The following is a 6,000-nucleotide window of genomic DNA, read 5'->3' on the forward strand; positions in this document are numbered from 1 at the left end:
CAAATCTTCCCTTTTAAAATTTCCTAGCTTAACTAAAACACAATTCGCATCAGCATTGTAATTGTTAGCTCTCACGGTCAATAACAGGGTCAGTTGGTGAATTGTTTTCACTTTGTGTTTTGTCTGTTCTTCTTTCACTTTTGTGTTTTGTCTTCTCTTTGTTTTCTTGCTTGCTTGTTGTCTCTTTGAGTTTTTGCCTTCATTCTTTCACTTCTGATATGAGCAAGGTGACTCCTCTTTGATCACTGTAGCTCTTTTGATCCAATTTTTTTTCATTCTGCTTTCTCTGCTCTCTCCATTTGTCAAGGTCTTCTTTCTTTGTTTGTAATTTTTTCCTTTTTATTGCAGTTTTCTCTTTTTGTCCTTTTTTTGAATATTTTCCTATCCTTTCCTTGTTTTTGTTTTTTCTCAATCAAATCATCTTTTATTTTGTTTTTTTTTATTTTGAGTCATGTTTTTTGTTTTTTCATTGAGTTCGATGTATTTTTTGAGTTTGCATATTTTATTTTTTTTCAGCAAGTTCTATTTGCTTTTTAGATATTCATCAATTGCTTAATTTATTTCTTTTTTACTATTACATCTTGAATAAATTGGATCATTGCTTCCATGATGATGAATGAATTATTCTTGATGATCCAAGTGCTCATTTAAAATTCTTTTCAAATGTCAATCTAAAAATTTCATAGTCTCTAAATGTCATTACTTCTCTTGAATTGAGGACAATACTAAATATTAATTACTCTATTTATGTACACCACTTCTGGGAGTATTCACACCACCTGAATAAATTAATAAGTCAAACATTATAAACTGGGTATCATTTTTCAGAAGTGAACACATCAGTTCCAGCCATGTGTGAGTGAGTTGTTTGTGTTATCATTTTTTTTTTCTGCTGAGACTCTTTCTTTTTATTTCTTCTCTGTCATGATTCTCTGTCTATTTCTAAAAACTTCTTATTTTCATCTGTCTTTAAACACTTTCCATTTTCTTTTTTTTTTCATTTCTTCCAATATTTTGTCTTTTGTATGTTTCTTTCCCTATTTTCCTTGTCTGACTGTCCCCTTCTGTCCCTGTGTCCTTCATCCTAATAATGGGAATATCCAGTGTTTAAAATGTTGAATGGTCCAAATAATCCATGTTGCCTGGAGATAAATAACATCAACTGCCTGGAGAGACATGACATGTTATTGATTAGAGGATGTGTAGACCATTACTCTGACATTACTATTAAAATTCAAGGGTAATTCAAGTGAAATATTTACTTCTGTATCATCATTCTTTATTTTCAATTTTGTTTCAAGTGGTCCTGGTTGCTTTTTGCAGTCAGTTGTTTGTTTTTAGTTTGTAAATTTCAGAGAAAGTGATCGATGATCACATCCAAGTCATCCATCCATGTGCCCTTTGTTTTGTCCACTTAGTTTATACATTTTTTTTTTTTTTATATATGCACATCTGCTCTAGATAGCTACATGATACTGAGATAACCAATCAGCTGTAATACTAGCTCTATGTGAAATAGTACTACTACCTTCTTTCAGTCTTTCTTTCAGTGGTGGAAAGTTTCACTTCTTCAGTGGGCAAAAAACCATTGAACTTAAGCTGACTTCAGAACCATTGAACTCTTTCACTCTTTTTTCATGCTTCGTGATGTGTTTGAGAGAGTAGAGATGTGAGTGAGATGCTTTAGGTATAGTATGATTTGTATTGAATTTTTTCTATGTATTCTGCAGCCTATTTAAGCCTTTAATTCCGTTTTTATTTTGTTGCTTGCTTTTTTCTTTTGTTGTTTTTGAGAATTCCTCGGTCTTCGTTCTCTTTCTTGAAGTGTTTTATTTCAGTTGTGTGAGATTTTGACTTTATTCTTTTTTTAATTATTAGCACTCTCACTCACTCTTCACTCCTTAGTCATTCCTCAGTCATTCCCAGCACTGCTGCAAAATTATTTATTATGTCACTATGCCAAGTAGTGTGCCTGCTAGTCCCTCTAGCATCTGGCATCAATGTTGAAATAATGAATTAGACTTCTATATATTACAATAAACAATATAAAAATAATAATATCTTGAAAGTGCAGATTTGAAAGTGCAGATGAAATTCCATGTCCAATCCTTCAGATCTTGCCAAAATCATGTCCATAATTTAAATTTAAATTTCTCTCCTAATTATTCGGTAATTTATCTCCTACCTGTTGGGAAAGGAAGTTTTGTACTTTCTCTTTTTTGAATTTTTTCTCTTTTTATGTTTTTGTTCAACTCCTTAGGATCCATGCACAGACAAATTCTAAGGTGTGATTCTTCTATAAAAATTCTATCTATTGATTCTTCTATTCCATTTTATTATCATTTTGCTAATGTTCTTCAACCTCTTCTAATTCTTTGTGGGGCATGTTGTTTGTGTTTGTTGTTTGCATTCTGAACTTCTTTCATTTTCCTCTATTCTTGTATATTCTTCTGTATATTCTATCTTTTATATATTTATATATTATATATATATATAATATATCTGTCTCTATTGTCTCTTGTGTCTTTATCTCTATATGGTTAACCAAACATCCACAACAAACAAACACTCGCCCCCCCACCCACCCCCCTCCCCCTCCCCCCCCCCCTCTGCCCTGCCCCCCTGCCCCCCCCCCACCTTGCCTCACTCCTCTCTCCCTCACTCCTCACCTCTCTGTCACTCTCACTTCTTCATTCCCACACCTTTTCACCTCAGGGAGTTGAGGTGGGGGTTGGAAGGGGGGGGGGGGGCTCTGCTGGGCTGCTCTGCTGCTGCTGGGCTGGGGGGTGGGGGTCTGGGGTTTCTGGGGGTTGTGGAGGGGGGGCTAGGGTGGGGGGGGGGGAGGGGGGGGGGTGGGGGGGGGGGGGGGGGGCAGGGCGTTGGGGCACAGCGCAGGGCAGGTGGCGGCGCACTCAAACAGTTCCCCTGGAAGCAGGCATGTCCCCACCATGGTTATCCTCTGCAGGCATAGGCAGGTGTCTTCCAGGTGCTGTGCGGGGGCTCGCCAGCAGTGAGAAACTAAGCGCAGTGCGGTGCGCTGCGCCGCGCCGCCCTCGGCCCGTCGCGCGGTCCCCTCTTTCCAGCTGCCCGGAGCTCCCGCATGCCATGCCCTGTCAGGTCCCCCGCGAGCCGGGAGAGCTGCTGCTGCAGCCTGCGGTAGCTCAGCCGGGCGGAGCTGGGGGGGCGCCCGCGCCGCCCGCATGCTGGGTCCGGGTGTCCCGGGTCCGGGTTGTCTCGCGCGCGCCGACGACATGCGGCACCTCCACCACGCATGCCCGCCCCGCCCGGACGGCCGCCCCACGCGCCTGCTTGGCGCGCTGGTGTCTAGAGCCGCCCCTGGCTGCCGCGTCCATAGGTGTTGCCCCACAGCTCCCATTGGCTGTGGTTCCTGGCCAATGAGAGCTGCAGAGCTGGTGCGTGGGGCAGGGGCAGCTTGCAGAGCCCCCTGGCTGCCCCTACGTGTAAGAGCTGGAGCGAGGAACATGCCGCTGCTTCCGGGAGCTGAACAGACCCACGTCAGACAGCCTGCCTTAGCCCCACTGTGCCACCAACCGGACTTTTAATGGCCCAGTCAGCAGAGCTGACTGGAGCCACCAGAGTCCCTTTTCGACCAGGCATTCTGGTTGAAAACCAGACACCTAGCAACCCTAGAGTTGTATACATCCTCTTATGAAGATCAAGCACCTACATGTGTAGGCCCAAGACTGATTGCTTGCCTCTGCATACCACCACAAACTCTTGTTTCATCATTTTCCCTTTGTATTTAAGTGTCAGAGTGTACTCTCCTAATAATGGAATTGTTCCTAAATTATAGGCTTTCACAGGCACTTTTAACTTTTCCACTTTTATAGGCTCTTTACATCTTTCTATTTCAGTTTTTGTTATTTACATTTACTTGTGCCATAGTGTCTATCTTGTATGTCACATAAGTGCCATTTGTGCACATTTTAATTAGCCAATCTCAAATATTCAACCTCCTCCATTGCTGTGCTTAAGAACAGATCTTCTACTTCACTTGAGGAATCCCCTTCTACATTTACTATATGCACTTACTTATTTTCTGAATGCTGAGCATTTCTTATACTCACGTTGGCTGCCACATCACTGGTATTGTTTCCTGCTTTCCATGCTTCTGTCCTTGGCCAATTTAATTTCTGTGAACTTTTCCTTTGCTGATTTAGTTACAGTACTCCCAGTCATGTGTCGGTGCCTTTTTCTGGGCTTTTAATTTGTGTTTCTGTTTGTTCTGCTGCTTCGCATATGCATATTTCCCTCTCTAGTGTCAGATCCATCTCTCTTAGTAATTGTTCATTTATTTTTTTATTGTTACACCCCAGGACAATCTGGTCTTTAATGAAAGAGTTGTTTAACATGTCATTATTGTAGAACTGACTTGTTAGTTTTAAGTCTCTGACAACGTCCTCTATTGTTTCATCTTCATTCTGGGTTCTCATCCTGAACATCTCTCTCTTGCAAATAACATTTTTTTTTCCTAGGGACACAATGGTCCTCGAATATTTTCATTACTTCTGAAAAGCTTTCCTCTTTCTGCCCGCTACTATCAGTATGGAATGCACTGTATATATCTAGGGCTACTGTTCCTCCTATTGGTAAGAACAGAGCAATCTTTTGTTCATCTTCCAGTTTATTTGTCCCAATGACTTTCATACACAGCTCAAATTGCTGATGAGCCATTTCCAGGAATCATCAGCATTTCCCCCAATTTTCAGAAGTGGTGGGGAGTTACTTGCAGTTTCAAGGCTCTATAGCAACCAATTCAATGTATTTCTCACTGGGTCTTCCAGCAAGCTTTTGCCTCCCCTCTACCCTCCACCCCCCATTGGTACCATGCAGGATACTAGTGATGACAATTCCCTCCTCCCAAAATTCTCTGATTAAAAAAATCATAAACATACACATTTTTCCATGATTAAAATGAAATGCTGAACTTTAGTTTCCCTAGGCACTATATATCTATCTAATTATTTATATGTTGAACACAATGTTTTACTAATATACAGTAGAACCTCTATTATCCAGCTCTCCATATTAACCGAACCACCAGTCATCTGTTGCTGACAGTGGATGGAACTTGGGCTGTCAGCCCTGGGAGGCAGGGGCTCAAGCTATCAGCCCTGGGTGGCTGGGGCCAACCAGGACTGACTGCCCAAGCCACTGCCACCTGGGGCTGACCACCTCAGTCCTCTCCCCACCTGAAAATAAGGGCTAGAAAGCTCTTTGCCAGGTTTCCTGATTATCCACTTTTTGATGATCCGATCTGGCCCCGGTCCCAATTAGATCGGATGAATGAGGTTCCACTGTAAATTTAAAGTGCATTCAAAAATCAACCACAAGATGGGGAGGTTGCGTGGATTGAATAAGTGACACAGGTACTTTCAGTAAAATTTAGTGAATAGTTAATATAGGTTTTTATTTTTTCACAAAATGTAAAAATGAAAGATTATCTGTTAAAAACGCAAATTCTATGTTTTTCTGTGGTAAACCAATTTTTAAGATCTGCTGAAGAGCAGAACAGTGTCCACAGAACCTGGTGTAATCAACAGAACTATGTACAGAAATCATGGAGCAAACTTTCTACTACTCTTTGTAGCTTCAGTCCAGGGGTGCTGGAACTAGGGGTGCTGGAGGTGCGGCAGCACCACCTGGCTTGAAGTGGTTTCCATCATATACAGGGTTTGCAGTTTTGTTCAATGGCTTTCAGCACCTCCGCTATAAAAACTGTTCCAGCGCTACTGCTTCAGTCTGCAGCTGCCCTGCCCTGGGCATCTTTAACATAAGAACATAAGAACATAAGAAAGGCCGTACCGGGTCAGACCAAAGGTCCATCTAGCCCAGTATCTGTCTACCGACAGTGGCCAATGCCAGGTGCCCCTGAGGGAGTGAACCTAACAGGCAATGATCAAGTGATCTCTCTCCTGCCATCCATCTCCATCCTCTGATGAACAGAGGCTAGGGACACCATTCTTACCCATCCTGGCT

The sequence above is a fragment of the Mauremys reevesii genome, linkage group 3, assembly GCF_016161935.1.
Source record: "Mauremys reevesii isolate NIE-2019 linkage group 3, ASM1616193v1, whole genome shotgun sequence".
Lineage (NCBI taxonomy): Eukaryota > Metazoa > Chordata > Testudines > Geoemydidae > Mauremys > Mauremys reevesii.